At 37.0% G+C, this 20,322-nt stretch overlaps 2 protein-coding genes across 3 annotated transcripts in view; one reads left to right on the forward strand and one right to left on the reverse strand.

Annotated features, from left to right (window-relative positions):
* The window catches only part of LOC128011587 (protein FAM110B-like), a 33,820-nt gene extending 21,470 nt beyond the window's left edge, over nt 1–12,350 (reverse strand). The window contains exon 1 of one of the 2 annotated variants that reach the window (XM_052594162.1): nt 12,193–12,350. The gene's annotated coding sequence lies outside the window, so the exon portion shown is untranslated. The remainder of the gene's footprint in view (nt 1–12,192) is intronic. The other variant, XM_052594165.1, reaches the window with a different exon arrangement.
* Nucleotides 1–20,322, forward strand: part of LOC128011585 (myosin-7) — a 121,053-nt gene that overhangs the window by 82,720 nt on the left and 18,011 nt on the right. The gene's annotated exons all lie outside the window — the stretch shown is intronic.

Here is a 20,322-nt window from a genome sequence, read left to right on the forward strand (position 1 = left end):
CGATGGCGGGCTCAAGCCACCAATGCCATCGCCACCCCGGTGGCATCAGGTAAACTGTGCCCAGCGGGCACATGCATTCACAATATCCCTCTGGCAGTGAGGTTTTAAAGAATATGGCAGTTAAAGGGTTAATTCGAATCATCTAGACTTTAAAATCACATTCACAGAACAATATATATATATATATATATATATATATATATATATATATATATATATAACTTTAGTAACACTTTACAATAAGATTCCATTTATAAACATTGTGTTAACATGAACTATATTTATATATCATTCATTCATGTCAGTTAATATTCCAAACTTAAACATTAAAACATTGTTTTATTGTGATTTTTTTCCAAGCACATTTTACCAATTCCAAACCATATCAATCTTAATAACTACCATTACTTTTTATTTAATCATTTATGAGTGCTATACAATACTCCAGGAAAGCTGGAAGAGAAAAACAGGTCAAGAAGAACTGACAAAAGAATTGCAAAAGAATTAGGAATTAATGTGAAGATTAATTTTTAGTCAATTCTGCAAGACAGACTTTCAGGAAAGAAGGTGGAATAAAAATGAGCTCCTAAATCTTAATCCCAGATTCTGGAAGATATATTCCTCAAACCATCGGACAAGAGGAGGTGGTGCTGGTCCTTCACGAGTCACTCTAATCTGTTCATAAAGCCTATATATAAAGTCTTAATATATAGTATTTCACAATACTTCATGGTATTCTAATTAAATAATTTTTTGGGAATCTTAGATCTCTCAGAACCTGACACATTGTAATTCTGAGACTCCAGGAAAGTGGCAGTTCTGTAAAATGTTGGTGCTGGAGACTAAATGTTTCCTGATAGTTTCACACCTAATTCACTTAACACACACACACACACACACACACACACATTAACCACAGTGACTGAGGGACAGAGTGACATCAGATGTATGATAGTTTTTTAATTTTCTATCATCCATATAATGTTGTATAGTCATGCAACTATGCATATTTCCTCAGAATGACTGGTCTTCTATGTGTAAATTTTTTTGAAGTGTTTAGAAGCTGCACTTTAAAAAAATAAAAAGACATTTACTGGTTCCTTTTTTACTGTTATTTCAAAAAATCACCACGACAAAACCATTCAAGCTATCCAAAATTCATTCGCACCTGTTCTGTAAGATAAATTCTTTAAACAGTGGTAAAAGAGGATGTGGTGCTGAACCTTCAAGAGTCACTCAAAACGTATCTGTCCATAAAGCTTATAAAGAATTATTCTTAATATACAGTTCACAATACTTCAGCTTGTTATTCTAATTAAGTGAGGGTCATTTTATCAGTAAAATACATAAAATACATATTATTTTTCTTTGAAAGATTTCTATAAATGATTTAAATCATACTTGTTTTACAATAATTATTTAAAAGTATTCCTATAGCTCCATCTGGTGGCCATTATTGGTAGTAAGAATTGCAAGCTTGATTTATAAGTTATGATAGTTTTAATTTTATGCTGGCTCTTGAAAATGATAAAGCTATGAAGCTTACTGTGCTTCCTTCAAATGATGACTTCTACGTATATAAAAAATTATGAAGAGTTGGAATGAAAAATTTTAAAGATATAGTAAAATAACGATTGTATTTTTTTTTTTGTTACTTTAATAAATCGCTATGGCCACACCATTTAAGGTATCCTAAACCCATTCGCAATTTAACATCTTCAGTATATTAGCTTCATGTTAAAAAAGTTTGGTGTGAACTACTTGTGTCTTCTTGGAGGAGTATGAATTCATTTACAGGCTGATTTTATCATAAATCCACAATACAATTTCTGAGTTCTGTATCAATCTGTGTTGTTGTTTGTTTATTTTTATTTTTTTATTTTTCATAGGAAGATAACTGACCCTTTACTCTCCTTTTTAATAAATGTGCTTATAAACCAAGAACAAACTTTTTATAGCTGTATTTATAAACTGCTTACTACTGACTATTAATATTGGGACAAGGCTTTATAAAGCATGAACTGAATATTTACTTTTTGAGTTTGAAATTATTATTTGCAGCACAAATAAGGTTTTTTAGGATTTTTAAAAATCCCTAAAACTGTCAGAAAAGGATAAGGCCTTTAAGATTTCTATGTGAGTGGCTAAATGTATTTGTTTTTATAACTATAATGCATAAACTATGAAATTATACAAAATGTATAAAAATGTACAACAGTTATTGTTTTCCAATGTTTTTTATTTATTTATTTAATTTTTTTAATTTTATTTTATTTACATTTAAAAAAATTAGCCTACTGCAATCATTCTAAACAGCTTGAATAAAACCTGTTAATATTTATTATAGACCACTGTAACTGTGTATAATCTAACAAACAAGTTTATTATGAAAATAAAAGTGTACACCAGATAAATTGGACGATAAAGAAATTGCTAACAATAGTATAATAGAGCATGTTTTAGGTTTTTAGGCGTTTAGATGCAGAAATGGACAAATCAAATGTAAAATAAAATGTAATTGATTTAATTAAATATAGATTAATTGTTGTTAGAGCAAAATAATAAATAAATAAATAAATAAATAAATACGTTCACACATTTAAAAAAAGCAGCCAAGATGAATGAATTTAATTTTTTATATAGATTAAAATTGAAGACAGAAGCAGCTGGTATATGCGGTCACTTAATATTAAAATCCAGTAGATCCACTTCAGATTTATTTCTCAACAGTTTATGTTCACGTGGCTGTTTTCGTTTATATTCGCCAAGCTATTATGTGTTTTGAAATAATCTTGTCCGTGATGTGTTCGTTCGTACGACGAAAGACAGAATCCTGCAGCTCAAGAGATATATGTTATTCTGCCAGTCACGCTTTCAAATAGTCTTTCACACTTAAACGGGTCACAAACACCTGCATTTAGCTCTTGTTGTGTTACAATGGGTTTATTGTGTGCATTTGTGGTAATATTTTATTTAAAAAAGCTCTTAAACAAGAATAAATTCGTTTGTTTTGAGCTCGACACTGTACGCGCTGATCGGAGGCAGTGATTTCATATAGGCAGCCACAAATATTTCATTTTCACACAAACAGTTCAAAAACATCTGAATTTAGCTCTTGGTGTGTTCTAATTGGTTGATTGTGTGATATCGCTGTAATAATTTATTTTTAAAAGCTTTAAAACAGGAATAAATTCGTTTTTTCTGAGCTCTTTACTCCAGACGCTCGTGATCACAGCGGTGATTCATCTCTCCTATTTCTCACGTATCTCTGGCCAGAAATAATTTATCCATGAGTCCTGAACCGGTAATAATCAGATATGTTGGTTTAGCTTGTCAGTGTGAATTAAATCTAAGTATTTATTTGTATTTTTAACCGATTTAAAAGTGAAAGTAAAAGTCCGGGAATTGAACCTGTAGGGGCGCAATTTCTCTCAGACAATGGAAGTCTGAAGCACATACACTCAAACAGAGGGACAGAGTGAGATGAGATGTCTGACAGTTTTTTAATTTTCTGTTATCCATACAGTGTTGTAAAGTCGTGAAACTATGCATATTTCCTCAGAATGACTTTTTTTCTGTATGAAAAAAGGTTTTGAAGTGTTTGGAATCTAAAAATGCAGGACAATTAATAATTCCATTTTTACTGTCATTTAAAAAAATCACCACGACAAAACCGTTCAAGCTATCCAAAATCCATTGGCAATTTAAGTTGTTTAAAATGTTTTGGCATCATGTAGACAAAGTTTGGTGTGTATAGTGTTACTCTCCTCTGAGCAGTATGCATTAATTCACAGCTAAATGTAAAAAAAAAATCCACATTCAAATCAAAATAGCTGACTTCCTGTTGATCGTAGCTGATGACTGTGAATTAGAAAGTTGTCCGTCTTGATAAGAACAATTTTTGTACCGAGTTTGGTGTCTGTAGCTAAAACTAACCCCCCCACTTTTGACAAAAGGTGGTGCTATAGAGTGCCTCTTCCACGCCCTTTTAAAAGCTTTTTCCATTGTCTAGCTATCAAGAATACTGATATGTGTTTTGAGTTTCATGTAAATCTGAGGTTGTTATCTGCCTCAAAATCACCATAACAGAATATTCAAGTTTGACACGTTGCCATGGCAACAATATATAAGATATCAATATCCCCACAACAGATTTACATCGGCCATGTTTTGACATTATTCTGATGAAGTTTGAAGCAAATCGAGTAAAAATAAGATGCTGAATTCAAAGCATTTTGAAAATGACTCACTTCCTGCTGCCAGTTGGTGGCGCTATAACGTTGACTCTTAATAGTCACATATATACGATCGGTATCATACATCGAAAAAACCGATGAAGTTTGATCAAACTCAGGCAATGTATGTGGATGTTATTAGGCATTTCCTGTTTCTCACTTTTTGCCCTAATTTCAACGCCTCGCCACGGGCAAACCGTTCGAGATATCAAAAATCCCCTCGCAATTTTTCATCCCCAATGTCTTGAGATCATGTTCACCGAGTTTGGTGGCAAACAAGTAAAAAACCTATGACAAGTATATCAAATTCCAGAGCATGCTTTTTTTAAACAGCCATGAATAGCTGACTTCCTGTTGGGCGGAGCCTTTGACATAGAGCGCGAAAGTTGTTAAGCTCAATGAGATCTACAAGTGTACTGAGTTTCATATAAATATATGCAAGTGTGTGTGAGCTATGGTTCAAGATTTCTGACTGTGTTCCAGGGGGCGCTGTAGAGCCCCTGTGCCACGCCCGGGTCCCAGTCTCTGTGGCGTCCTAATGGCCGCAGATTCCAATGTGTGTGCCAATTTTCAAGAGTTTTTGAGCATGTTAAGGCCCCCAAAAACCCCCGGAAGGTTTAATAAAAAATAAAAAAAATAATAATAATTAAAGCTGCAAGCAGCGATGAACGGGCCCTCGCACCCGGGCTGACCAGCAGCGAGTGGCTTTAGTTAATAGGTGAACGGTGAGAAATATGCGTTTAAACTCATAAATATAAGTAGAATATATCAATGTTTATTCCATATATGTGCCAATCTTCCTGTTGCCAGCAGGTGGCGCTATCATTATAATGGAATATTGGCCTTCAGATGTGTTCAGGGCAGGACCCTTATCACACAAGTGAAGTTTGGGCAAGATCGGACATTTTATGCCAGAGTTATAACAACATCCTATTTCATGGCGAAACATCGAAATTTGTCAGGCCGCCATGGACACGCCCTTTAACGAAACCTCAAGATCTTCGCAATTTAAGATCGCAAAAGGCTTTAGATTACACTGACCAAGTTTGGTGTTGATCTGAATAAATCTCTAGGAGGAGTTTGTTAAAGTACAACCCCTGAAAATGGCCAAAACAACACTAATTTTGCAGAGAAAATTCTAAATAACTGACTTCCTGTTGGGATTCGGATTTCGTACCAAGAGACTTTTTCGTAGATATTGGTGTGTTACATGTGTGTACCGATTTTTGTACATGTACGTGAAACATAGCTCGAGGCGCACTCCGTTTAAAGTGTATATGCACTCCGTTGAAAGTGTATAGGTGGCGCTATCGAGCCATTTTGCCACACTCGATGGAATATTGGCCTTCAGATCTGTTTAGGCCAGGACCCTTATCACACAAGTGAAATTTGGGCAAGATCGGACATTTTATGCCTGAGTTATGACATCTTTTATTCCCATGGCGAGACATCGAACTTCATCACGGCGCCATGGACACACCTTTTAACCAAAACTCAAGATCTTCACAACTAAACATCACACAGGTCTTTAGATTAGACTGACCACAAAAAAGACATTGATGTCATAAAATTTCTAGGAGTAGTTTGTCGCATTGTAAAATATGTTACTTCCTGTTGCCAATAGGTGGCGCTATGACTATAACTGAATATTGGCATGTAGATCTGTTCAGGTCAAGAGTCTTATCCAACATGTGAAGTTTGGGGCAGATTGGACATTGTATGTCTGTGTTACAGCAACTTCCTTTTTCATGGCGAAACATCGAAATTTGTCAGGCCGCCATGGACCCGCCCTTTAACGAAACCTCAAATAATTCGCAATTTATTATCGCAAAGGGCTTTAGATTACACTGACCAAGTTTGGTGTTGATCTGAATAAATCTCTAGGAGGAGTTCGTTAAAGTACAACCCCTGAAAATGGCAAAAACAACACCAATTTTGAATGGAAAATTCTAAATAACCGACTTCCTGTTGGGATCCGGATTTCGTACCAAAATACTTTTTTGTAGGTATTGGAGTGTTACATGTGTGTACCAATTTTTGTACATGTACGTGAAACATAGCTCGAGGCGCACTCCGTTGAAAGTGTATAGGTGGCGCTATAGAGCGATTCTGCCACACCTGGTGGAATTTTGGCCTTCAGATCTGTTCAGGCCAGGACTCTTATCACACATGTGAAGTTTGGGGAAGATCGAATATTTTATGCCTGAGTTATAACATCTTTTATTCCCATGGCGAGACATCAAACTTCGTGGCGGCGCCATGAACACGCCTTCTAACGAAAACTCAAGATCTTCACAACTGAACATCGTACAGGCCTTTAGATTAGACTGACCACAAAAAAGACATTGATGTCATAAAATTTCTAGGAGTAGTTTGTCGCAGCGTAAAATATGTCACTTCCTGTTGCCAATAGGTGGCGCTATGACTAAAACTGAATATGGGCATGTCAATCTGTTCAAGTTCGGAGTCTCATCAAACATGTGAAGTTTGGGGCAGATTGGACATTGTATGTGTGAGTTATAGCAACTTCATTTTTCATGGCGAATCATCGATATTCGCCATGCCGCCACGGACACGCCCTTCAACGAAAACTCAAGAACTTCGCAATTTAACATCGCAAAGGCCTTTAGATTAGGCATACCAAATTTGGTGTTGATTTGAAGAACTCTCTAGGATGAGTTCGTTAAAATACAACACATGGAAATGACCAAAATTACACAAAATATGCTCATAATATTAAAAATAACCGACTTCCTGTTGGGTTTAGAATTTCGCTCCAAGAGTCTTTTTTGTAGGTATTGGTGTGTTACATATGTGTGCCAATTTTTGTGCATGTACGTGAAACATAGCTGGAAGGCTGTTGATTTTCTTGGTATAGGTGGCGCTGTCGAGCCATTTTGCCCCACCCTCTTCTGAATCCTATATCAGACGAAAATTTTCACGTGGTTTTACGTGTGTGCAAAGTTTCATGACTTTTTGAGCATGTTTAAGCCCTCAAAAATGCGATTCATTCGGGAGAAGAAGAAGAAGAAGAAGAAGAAGAAGAAGAAGAAGAATAAAAAACAAAGCAGATACAAGAGGGTCCTCGCACCTCGGTGCTCGGGCCCTAATTAAAGCTGCAAGCAGCGATGAACAGGCCCTCGCACCCGGGTTCACCGCCATCGTGTTGCTTTAGTAAAAAGGTGAACGTTGAGAAATATGCATTTAATGTCCTAAATATAAGTGGAATATATCAAAGTATATCCCATATATGTGCCAATCTTACCGTTGCCAGCAGGTGGCGCTATCATTATAATGGAATATTGGCCTTCAGATGTGTTCAGGCCAGGACTCTTATCACACATGTGAAGTTTGGGGAAGATTGAACATTTTATGCTTGAGTTACAACAACTTGTGGCAAGACATCAAATTTTGTCATGGCGCCATGGAAACGCCCTTTAACAAAAACTCAAGATCTCCAAAAGTTAACATTGCACAGGTCTTTAGATTAGACTGACCACAAAATATATGTTAATCTCAAAAAAATTATAGGAGTAGTTTTTCGCAGCGTAAAACATGTCACTTCCTGTTGCCAATAGGTGGCGCTATGACTATAACTGAATGTGGGCATGTAGATCTGTTAAGGGCAGAAGTTTTATCTAACATGTGAAGTTTGGGGCAGATTGGACATTGTATGTCTGAGTTACAGCAACTTCCTTTTTCATGGCGAAACATCGAAATTTGTCACGCCGCCATGGACACGCCCTTTAACGAAATCTAAAGATCTTCGCAATTTAACATCGCAAAGGGCTTAAGATTACACTGACCAGGTTTGGTGTTGATCTGAATAAATCTCTAGGAGGAGTTCGTTAAAGTACAACCCCTGAAAATGGCAAAAACAACGCCAATTTTGCAGAGAAAATTCAAAATAACCGACTTCCTGTTGGAATACGGATTTCGTACCAAGAGACTTTTTTGTAGGTATTGGTGTGTTACATGTGTATACCGTTTTTTGTACATGTACGTGAAACATAGCTCGAGGCGCACTCTGTTGAAAGTGTATAGGTGGCGCTATCGAGCCATTTTGCCACAACTGATGGAATTTTGGCCTTCAGATGTGTTCAGGCCAGGACTCTTATCACACATGTGAAGTTTGGGGAAGATCAGACATTTTATGCCTGAGTTATAACAACTTTTATTCCCATGGCGAGACATCGAACTTCGTGACGGCGCCATGGACACGCCTTTTTACGAAAACTCAAGATCTTCACAATTTAACATCGCACAGGCCTTTAGATTAGACTGACCACAAAAAAAAATTGATGTCATAAAATTTCTAGGAGTAGTTCATCGCAGTGTAAAATATGTCACTTCCTGTTGCCAATAGGTGGCGCTATGACTATAACTGAATATGGGCATGTCAATCTGTTCATGTTAGGAGTCTCATCAAACATGTGAAGTTTGGGGCAGATTGGTCATTGTATGTCTGAGTTATAGCAACTTCCTGTTTCATGGCGAATCATCGAAATTCGCCAGGCCGCCACACACAGGCCCTTTAACGAAAACTCAAAAGCTTCGCAATTTAACATCGCAAAGGCCTTTAGATTAGGCATACCAAATTTGGTGTTGATCTGAATTAATCTCTAGGAGGAGTTCGTTAAAATACAACGCATGGAAATGACAAAAATGACACAAAATTTGCTCATAATATTAGAAATAACCGACTTCCTGTTGGGTTTCGGATTTTGCTCCAAGAGACTTTTTTGTAGGTATTGGAGAGTTGCATGTATATACCGATTTTCATACATGTACATGAAACGTAGCTCGAGGCGCACACCGTTGAACGTGTATAGGTGGCGCTGTTGAGCCATTTTGCCACACTCACTTCTGAAACCCATATCAGACGTAAATTTTCGCCAGTTCTGAGGTGTGTGCAAAGTTTCATGACTTTTCGAGCATGTTTAGGCCCTCAAAAATGCGATTCATTTTGGAGAAGAAGAATAATAATAATAATAATAATAATAATAATAATAATAATAAACGGAGCAATTCCAAGAGGGTCCTCACACCATCGGTGCTCGGGCCCTAATAATAAGAAAAAGAATAATCCTTAGGGGAACAATAGGGCTCTTCGCCCCTTCGGGCTTGAGCCCTAATGACATTCTTTATACTTATTTACAATTGTGTTTAGTTTAAAGTTTTTATACAAGTAATATAATTATGAAAAACAGTAAACAAGTTTCACTCAAATTTAATTAATGACATTTAAACATTTTTTTTTGGTATATAAAGGGGATTTGCTATTAAAAATTAAAACAAGGAAGAAATATTGTATGATTTATTTCTTTAAAAAATAAAGTTTTATAAAATTTTTCAACAGTAGTAGCAGTATCACATGCATTCTACAAAATAACAGTAATATTTCTAGCACAATGCCTTTATGTAAAAATGAACTTTTATTTTGACGGGTTAGTGTGAATACCTTTAAATTGGCACTGGTTTTACTAAAATGAAAAGGTAAAATGCTTGTGAAGTGACTCAGAACAGTTCTGGCGATGTTATTTATGACCCTATTTTTTAGATTCCATCCACGTTTTCTGCTTTGCGAATATCATAGCGCTGTATGCGTCAAGAACCGGGTTGACCGGGTACTCTGTACCACCGGTACTTTGGCTGTTTGAGCAATGGAGAAGATCACGTTCTTTATCGCAGAAGTGGAAAGGAGGAAATTTAGAAGAATGTTTGCAAACAAGCAGGTTTATGCCATATTTTTCCATACTATACAAGTCAAAGCTGTTTTGTAGCAAACATTCTTCAGAATTTCTTCCCTTGTTTTAAGCCAGACAAATCTCAGATGAAACCACACAAAGATGAGGCATGATGGCTAAACAGTCCATTTAGATATGTATGTGTGCATGTATATTTGTAATGGATTGATTTATAAATTCACACAAACATACAATAGAATAAAGTGAAAATTACAACAAGGAAGAATTCTAATTAAGAGAAAAATAAAATAAACGCATGTCTTAATTCTTAACTTCATTAGGCCTGTTTTGTTTTTGTTTAGTTTGCATGTAAATATAAATAAATAAATGGGTAATCTAATTCTTAGAATAAAGAGAAAATGTATCAGTTGACATTCTCAGCCAATGAGCATGAAGCTGTGTCGTCAGTCAGTCGTTTCCCATCATGCTTTTGAATAGCGCAGTCGGTGGATAGCAACTGCGCTTGACTGCTCAATCCGACACAGCCGCCTCGCCGTCGTGAGAGTTTTTTGGCACACGTCAGCATGACATCAGAGCAAGGCGGACGTAATTCGGGACACTTTTCTAACCAGCATGCATCTCGCGCTGATCACCGGTGATCGGTTCTACGCAGATTTTGCTCATCTCAAACAAGCCTACTAATATCCTGATATCGAAAATTACATCACAACTGTCTACAAACCGAAGCAAACACGAACAAGCAAAAACATATAGCTTAAATATACTATCAACAAAATAATGAGGAAAAAATACATGAAAATACACTTATAATACAAGGTCTCCTCAAATGTACTTGATTCTTTAAGTGAACATTTCTAATTTAAGATAACATCTAAAACGAACTATTTCATTTGTCATTATACCACAAAGAAAAGGCCACAAGTGCCGGAATACAAAGACATGACATAATAGTTGTTAATGTTTGTTTGAATAAATAGGTCTTATCGTGTCCATAAAGGTCAATGTGATGCAATTCTCTATTTAGACAGACACTGAAAGATAAAGCTCAGGCTATCAACTAACAGAATAACAAAAACATACTCTAATCCCTTTTCAGCTTCCTTTTCAGTGGAATCAGGTCAGAACGATATTAGGAGTAGTAGCCTGTGTGCACAGTAAAACAAAACTGCCAAGCTGTCTTGTTCTAGGATCTGTTTCACTCGAATTGGTGACTAAAGATATACTATATTTGCAGACATCTAAACACAGGTCTATCTTAGCATCACATAACCACACACTTATTAGTTTACTATTCCTGGACTGCATCAATCAATTTCTGGGATTTAATAACACCGGAAACTGTCTGAAAGGACATAGAAAATAAACCAAAACATCTCAATAAAGGAAGTTCCTGTGGCCTCCAGGGCCAGTTTCCTTATTAACAAAATATGTTCTATCCACTCACTTAAATATAAAAATAGTCCAAAAGGCACAGTACCATGAAATAGATAGGAAGCAGCTGTCACTTCATACTTCTGTGCTGCTATTTTGTAACTTCAGTGAGCAGTGAAACAGTCAAGGACAAATCACCCAGAGTGCGAGGTAACCTTCACTCCAGGACTTGCCCTAGGGCTCCACTTTTAACAAGACTGCCCATTAATTTTCAAGGTCACGTTCTGCAGTAAAAGTGCTCATCACCCAAAACTGATTAGGAATGGGAAGGCCGACTCGTTGCCGCGAATCGGTTCTTTTGAACAGTTAATATTCGAAGCAAAAGATTCAATGATTCAGGGAACTACGTCATCACGCAGTGCCTGACGTCAAATTATACTATCAATGTAACATTCAACTCATTAAAGCATAATTCTTAAAAACACATTTACAACCTGCGTGTACATTAAAAAATATATTTTAAAAATCATTTACATCACTTGGAAACATTCAGACTATTTGTGAACCGATTCTAAAGATTCGCGAGAGTAAATTTCCTGAGATGACTTACAAATCACATTTGATCTAGCTGAATATGCTCAATAACAATTTTACAAAATAAACTGTGAGTGATTAACGTTTTCGACCGTTGCGAGCATCGTCTATTTTTAATACTTAGTCGACATTAAATATCCATTAAACTAGATTAAAATTCTAGAATGTAACGTTATTTTCAGTATTTAAACTAGATGCTCGAATGTTATAGTTTTCGGTTTCGAAAAATCCAGGGTGTGATAATCTTTGGACTATCATAAACATTGAGTCTTTTCAGCACTCACCTCAGCAGCGACACTGCAGCGTTTCCGAAGTAAAAAGAAACATCTAACTATTCTGTCCCGTATGAATTTAGAGCTAATGTCTTCGAGAGACAATGAGAGTAACTTACCTACACTTTCATGAACCCTGATCACCGATTGAATTTCTGCGGGGAATATACCACTATCAGACCATAATATATGAGGCTGTAATGTTATTGTATTATAAAGAAAACAGGACGTCGACGGTAACATATGTTTTAATTTAACACACAACTATATGTCTGTAGTTTCTTAAGATGTTCTTACAATACAACAAAAATATTGTTTAGGACAAGGAAGCGGGTTAGAGTGTCTGCACGTCGTGTGAACACCCCTAATACTGCAAATAATAGTATGAGCCGAATCCCGCCATTGGTCGCTTCCCAGTTTGGAAAACGCAGGAAAGTTTCCAAGGTAACCGCCTCTAAATGTGTTACGCATTACGTAATTATTTTGTCTCCCTAAAAACTCATGGTAAGTAACTTATAAAATATATCTGTGGCGGGAAAAAAATCATTGGGTTTTATTCTTTCATCTATTTAGGAGTATTCAACATTCATTTTTTCCATTCTGTCAAGGCCTGGATCTTTTAGTCAACATTTCAGCCTTGTGATTTGATGCTGATGTTATGTCAGCAAAGCTAAAACACGGTAAATTGTAACAAGAGGAGATTTAGCAAGCTGAATTAAAAAAGAGGAAGGTACTTTAGAAATGTAAATTGATGTAAATTCTGTCTTAAATATTTTTTGCAGTCCAGTAAGACAAGAGAAAACTTATTTGATGGTTAATAACTACAACAATATGTAATATTAACTAGTTAGTGGAGAAATCTTTTTTTTTTTTTTGTGCTACATAGATTACATGTGTTGGGGCCTGTTTTTATACAGTCTCTGGTTAAGGCTCAGGTCTCAGCCAGCTGGGGTGTTATGGGGGATGGGGTTAATTCATTAACTGGCACACATTCACTATAGTGTTTGTTCTTGTCTGTGTATACAATGGGGCTGCTGATAAACTAAAGTAGCAGAGGGTAAATTCAAAGTGATTTAATTAACTTAAGGTAGACTTTCACTTTTTGACTTCTTAATGTGCTATTGAGAAGCAGTTGTGAAGACAAATAATGCAATAATGTAATAAATGTAAATAATCTCAGTTCGTTTTGGAAAAAATAGCAGCAGAATGGGGCCCGTTCTTCGTACAATGCTAATTCAGTAAACTGGATTTGATTGTTGGTGATTTGACTTGACCTTGGATTGATTGGTTCTTCGAAACTTATCCTGGAGTTGCTGTCATAGGACTGGAGCAGGCTTATTTCATGTAAACAGGATTAGATCGCATCTTTGCAAGCAGAACTGAGTCAAAAAAAACTGTAAGAAGAGTACCCTACTGATCCAGGGACAGTAAATTACAATAATAGTAATTTAAAAATTAAATTTTTTTACATTGTTTTATTACACTATGGACAGCCAGATTTACTTATTTAAAGGGGGGGTGAAATGCTCGTTTTCACTCAATATCCTGTTAATCTTGAGTACCTATAGAGTAGTACTGCATCCTTCATAACTCCAAAAAGTCTTTAGTTTTATTATATTCATAAGAGAAAGATAGTCTGTACCGATTTTTCCCGGAAAAACACGACCGACTGGAGGCGTGACGTGTGGGCGGGGCTAAAGAATCACGAGCACCAGTAGGCTTTTGCGTTGAGAGCGTTTGGAAGCTGTGACATTACCCAGAGCCGTTGAAAAACATATTTAACGGCTCTGACATTACCTTGAGGAAAAAACCATCATCCAAAACAAACCATGGCTAACAGTCAGATTCAGCCGTTTATTTATGATCCAGAATCAGATCCCGAGGCTGAACGAAAGCCGCAACAGCAACGACTCGCTCCGAGCGGGGCTCGAACCCGGGTCTCCGGCATGGGAGGGGACGCACTAACAAGGAGGCAGAGATATTTTAAGCAGTTTTACTCACCGCCTGCGGTTCCAACACACGATCGTGACCCTTTTTCGTTGGGATTGCATCATCCTCAAGAAATAAACGATACGCAAATCCGTCGTCAAACTGGGCCTTGTTTGTAAAACAAGCATCTTTGAAATGCAGGGAACAAGCACAAACACTTGCACAACTCCGTTGATGCTCTGTAAAAATAAACTCCATCCACTGGTCCCTTAATGCTGTTTTTTCTTTGGTAATCTGTGCAGGGTTGTCTTGCCCTGGCAACCAAAAACACTCCTTTTGTGACATTTCGCGAAGCTCTCGATCTGATCAGTGAATGTCTCTGCTGTGCTCTGCTATACGGGAGCGCGCGCTCTTCCGGCAGACGTGCCCTTAGGACCCATATAAGGAAATTCCGCTCCATCTAATGTCACACAGAGCCATACTCGAAAAAAACTTTCCGAAACTTGTGACAAACCGGAAGGAGTATTTTTGGAACAGAAATACTCCTTCAAACTTACAACTTAATTTTTAAAACTTTGTCCATGTTTAGCATGGGAATCCAACTCTTTAACAGTGTAAAAAAACTCAGCATGCATGAAATAGCATTTCACCCCTTTAAAAATGTATTTGTGATACAAATAAATTAAATCTGAGCCGTGCATTAATTTGAGTGGTGACTAGAGCTGAAACAACGAATCGATTTAATCGATTAAAATCGATTATTAAAATAGTTGTCAACTAATTTAGTAATCGATTCGTCGCTAAATAAATTTTATTTGCCATAAGCGGCTCATTTCGTGCATATTTCAAATCTGCGGTGACCAAAGTGTGGCAGTAATGAGCCACCGGAGGTTTTACTCAGCCAGTACAGCAGGTGAAGTAGCGAATAGCCAATAGCTGGCCTCGTTTTATGTCACGTGCTTCCCTAACAGCGTCTCTGCAGCATTCAGCGGAAAGTGGGAGTACTTTACTTTGAGCCTTCAAAATGAAGAGTAACCTGTAAACTCTGCACTACTGAACTGTTTAAGGGGCCGTTCACATATCGTGTCTTTTGCGTGCTCAAGTTCGTTATTTCCTATGTAGGCGCGCAGTATGCACTCTCATAATGGAAGCGACGCGGTCGCGACACGCACGCGGTGCGATGCGCCCGTTTTTCCAGGCGCGTCCACACCGCATCCATTTATCCTTTGCTGAAATTTCCGGGCAGTGTTGCCAACTTCTTTCAATGGAAAGTAGCTAAACCCTGCCTGAAAAGTCGCTAAATGTCGCTAGATGACGTCATATGGTAATTACCATATTCATGACGTAGGTGCGTCATATTATCTCGCCCTTTCTGTGCTCATGTACTGCATTTTAATGCTGCAAAAATTCTCAATAAAACGTTTTTTATTATTATATTTTAATGTTTCTGTTGTCAGACAACGGAATTAATATTATAATGACTGAAACGCGGTCCATTAAGACTACATACCAGCTCTCAAAGATGTTAATCTGTGCACTAAAATCCTATTCACGACTATGAAATAACATACACATAAGATTAAGACAATGGTTGAACTGTGATTTCGACTGTACTTGTATGTAAAATAGAGTTTGAAGCAACAGAATATCTTTTTTTAACTGAAAGTGCTGCTCCTCTCTGCTCGCTGAACAGGGCAGATAGAGATGCGTGTGCGCGCGCTGCCTGTGGGGGGGGGGAGAGAGAGAGAGAGAGAGAGAGAGAGAGAGAGAGAGAGAGAGAGAGAGCGCGAGCGCTTGTGCTCGTTCGGCAGTACTGGAGAGTCTCAGAGAATAAATAAGGTCTGTCAAAAAAAAGTCGCTAGATTTGTCGCTAGTCGCTTTTTTGGAAAAAAGTCGCTATGGGGGTTTGAAAAGTCGCTAAATCTAGCGACAAATCCGCTAAGTTGGCAACACTGTTTCCGGGTCTTCATGGAGAGGGCACGTCATGGAGAGAGCACGTCATGGTTGCTTAGCAAAGGCAGACGCCTCAGGGGCGCTTCTGCCCGAGCGCTTTGGAAAGAAGGAGAAAGCGGCGCGACTAGCGTTTTCCACGCGTTTTTAGGTGCGATATGTGAACGGCCCCTAAGAATTTTATTTGTGCAGATTCTCCAGTACAAGGTTGTTTGCAAATGTTTAGTCGTAAAAGCTGATAACATTGCTTTTTAACAGTTAACATTTAAAGCTTTACAAACATGTTATGTGATCAGTTTGTCGTTTACCAGTTCATAATTCAGACTTGCAGCCTAATTATGAATGAAAGATACGTAAATGTTTGAGTATATTTAAAATGCACTTCTTTTCTAAGTATTCACTGCTCTTTTTCACACAGCAGGTTTTTTGTGTGTGTCCCAATTTTTTTTTTCTGGACAACCTTCTGATGGATTTTACTTTAAATTGTGAGTTCCATTCAGGTTTCATGCCATTGGCACTTTTTTTTCTCGAAGGATTGTTTACAATTTCACAGCATAAGCTATAAAGCTTTTTCCCAGTAAATAATAAAATACAATGCACTGCAATTTTATTTTGTTTTATCCTTATACTTCGTGAAAATATGTTCTCAAAGATTCCTTAAGCTTTGTTTGGGATGTTAAACTACTTTAGGAGCTCTAAGGACTGCCATGGTGAAAACAATATTTGAAATCTCCTTGTGAATTTTGCTAGAGTATGGGTCAGTGTTTTGATTGCAGAAGAGTTCGACAAAGGATTACTAACATAATAAAACAACTCCAGGTATATTTTTGATGAGGATATGACAATGCAAAATGGTTAAAATCTCTTAAAAATCTATGCTGAATGATAAAGACCCTTTATTAATAATTTACTTGGGGAAAAAATGGAAAAAACTAAAATATAAGTACATAAACCGATTAATCGATTAATCGTAAAAATAATCGACAGATTAATCGATTATCAAAATAATCGTTAGTTGCAGCCCTAGTGGTGACTGACAGCTATTAAGGGAGTGGCCTTGAAAAAATAGTGCACATTTCATTCATCTGTTATTACATTTATGTAGTTTTGTTCGCTTGGCTGTTTCCAGAAATGTATCAAGTTTTTTTCGTCAGGTGTCTTTTTGAATTATATGATGTCATTACGTTGCTGTCTTGCTGAAAGCCAATCGCTGCATTGCTGATCGTGGTCTCGAGTATTGATACATCTGCCGTTTACAGTTACAGTTACAGATACATTTGCCCTTTACAGGGAACACTAGAATGCGCACTAACCTTAGACAATTTAAACAGATATTTTAATTGAATCCCTAAATTCATTTAAAGAACCAAATTAGCCAGAGATCAGTTATCACAATTACTAGAATCTATCAAATCATCCCAGATGTATTAAGTGAGGTACGAAGAATGGCCCCCTGATCTTTAAACCCCCATGGTGTTTGAATCCATTGTTCAGTGCTCGGTTTAACTGTTAGCATGACAGAGGAAAACAGAGAACTCTGAGACACAAAGACCTGGTCCCCTGGGCCGTAAGCCTCAACCGTCAATCCTCTCTCATTACAAGCAATTCTCATTAAACACCAAGCTACTGCTGATCCGTCTCTCTATTGCAAATAAACAATTTAAAAAGTGAAGTATATCAGTTCCACTCCCATACTCTATCCCTTGCAACAGAAGTGTGTGTTTTTTATAAACTGACATACTAAACAAAACAAAAGAGCCTAAAGCAACTGTACCACCATAAATGTTATGTAAGCTTATTGCTGTATCATTTAATTCTTATCTAAGACTGTGAAGAGAAATGAAAACTTTCTTCCCTGAAAAATCAGTTTGCCAGATTTAAATATAGAGTATCTCTAATCTCTGTTAGTTCCATTTTGAGTTCTCTCTCTGAAAATTGTTTCCATTGTATTCATGACACTTAGATGTGAAACAATGACAGTTACTGTATGTCAGCTAGTCCACTTTCCGAATAAGTGTTCCTGAGAAGCTTCTGAGAAAACCTTACTGATGATGCTCTGGAGCTTAATATATAAGCTTGTGTAGAGCCAAGTAATTGTCTGTTTTCAGTGAGCTCACCCCCATCCAGGACTTCATGTTCTGTTTAATCTAGGTCCAAAATCAACCATAATTATAGGAGAGGGATATCACACCTTGACACACTGTAAAAGCTTTATCTGATGTTTATATTTAGTCTCTTCCCACAGAGGACTGCTAGTCTTAAATCTGTAGCTCACACATAATATGCTCATAATTCGGTTATATTAACATGACATGATCAAGTGTGTGAGACTAAATCCTGTCATATTTACTCTCCCTCATGTCATTCCATTGAATTTTTCTACTTCTGCCGAACACACGATCAGATATTTTGAAAAATGAGGATGACTAAACAGTTTTGGTGCATGTTGACTTCCATTGTAGGGCGGAAAACATCTCAGAATAACTTCATGTATGTTCCACAGAAGACAACTGTCACTTTAATAATATATGAGTATCATATTAAAGATAGACAAACAGCCGCATGATTGTTTAGTATTGTATATTGAAATATGAAAATACATTTTTAATGTCCTTCTATCGTATTTCCAAACCGCATCCAACAACTGCATTTTTCCTTGCATTGAGGCAGAGGCTGGCAGAAAGCCAAACCAGGATGCTGCTATTCAGTCACCAATGACAGTCTCTCTCTCTCTCTCTCTCTCTCTCTCTCTCTCTTTCTCTCTCTCTCTGTGTGTGTGTCCCCACCCCCATGTTTTAATTCTCATATAAACAAATACTGTCTTCCCCTTTCCCTCATTCCCATTGGATGATAGACCTATGGGAATGTATCCATGCTGCTGGCGATGGGTAAGGATCTCTTATCTCTTACCTTTCATTATCCCACTGGTGAAAACAGAAAGATGAAACAGGAAAGATAAGGCCAACAGCGTTGGATAACAGAAAACCACTGCAGAGGCAGACAATGAGAAAACACCAGATGACAACCGTGATCAGCATGTGAGATCATATCATAGGTGATAAATCATTCCATATACTGGACCGCACCACGCAGAATCCATTACAGTTTCAGAGATTTTAAAGGAATGAAAAGTGCCTAGCATGTGTTGCTTTGAAATACAAACCTGTGAAAATGTTTTGACTAAGCATAAGGTCACAGTCTACTGACTTTCCATAATGCTTACAGGAGAAAGAGCAGTGCAGTGTCTTATCAGTGCACAAGCCCTCCCTTCACAATCACTGTATTTTAAGCAATAGTTCACTTAAAAATAAACATGCTGTCATTCTTTACACACGATCATGCTTTCAAAACTCATGTGACTTTCTTTCTTCCATGCAAAACAGAAAATGCTCAAGCTATTCTTTTCTATAATAAAAGTGAATGGTCACCATTCATGCACAGTAAAAATACTCCTGGTAACAACAACAACAATAAGAGTCGTAAATTCACCCAAAAATTTTTGGTATTGCAGGCTGGCATATTGGTGCCTTTAAATTCTACAACTTATAACTATATATTTAATCAAGTAATATAATGTAAAAAAAAAATCTAAAGAGCACAGCATCAGACTAATACACAACAGTAAAATAATGCCATAAACATTAACTAAATAACATTAAATGCATCACATAACTCCCTATTGTATAACTGAATTATATGATTCACACTGAGACCTCTGTTAATGTCCTTTTACTGTTTTCACCATTAATTATATGCTAACTCCATCAATTTGATTACATATGTAAAGCTAAACCATGTAAACATGTAAAGCTAAACCATTTACAGTTTTTAAAAGATAAGATTTTCAGTGAATAACAATTACATTGCTTTTTTTCCTTCCCTCAAGCTATTGCATGGCTTTTGTGCATGAGTTTATCTTTTCCTTTTTCATAGTCAGAACATTCCTCAAAATATAATTTTTTTGGGTGTACTGTCTCTTTAACTTCTGTATCTGACTTATGTTGTCTCTTAATATACCTCTTTTCCATGCTCTCTGCTGTTCTCCTGTTCCCATTGGAGTGAGTGCGTGAGTTCACCCAGCAGGGCCATGACAGAGCAGATGTCAGGCAGCAGAGACTCACACTGAATTAAACAGGTTTAGCCAACAAAGCAACCCCCCCCCCCAACCAAATATGCACAAAAAAACTCTCACACACACATGCACCACCTATGCTCTGTCAGTCTTTATCAGGAAATATATACAATGTAAACAATGGTTCTTTC

The sequence above is a fragment of the Carassius gibelio genome, chromosome B23 (assembly GCF_023724105.1).
Source record: "Carassius gibelio isolate Cgi1373 ecotype wild population from Czech Republic chromosome B23, carGib1.2-hapl.c, whole genome shotgun sequence".
Lineage (NCBI taxonomy): Eukaryota > Metazoa > Chordata > Actinopteri > Cypriniformes > Cyprinidae > Carassius > Carassius gibelio.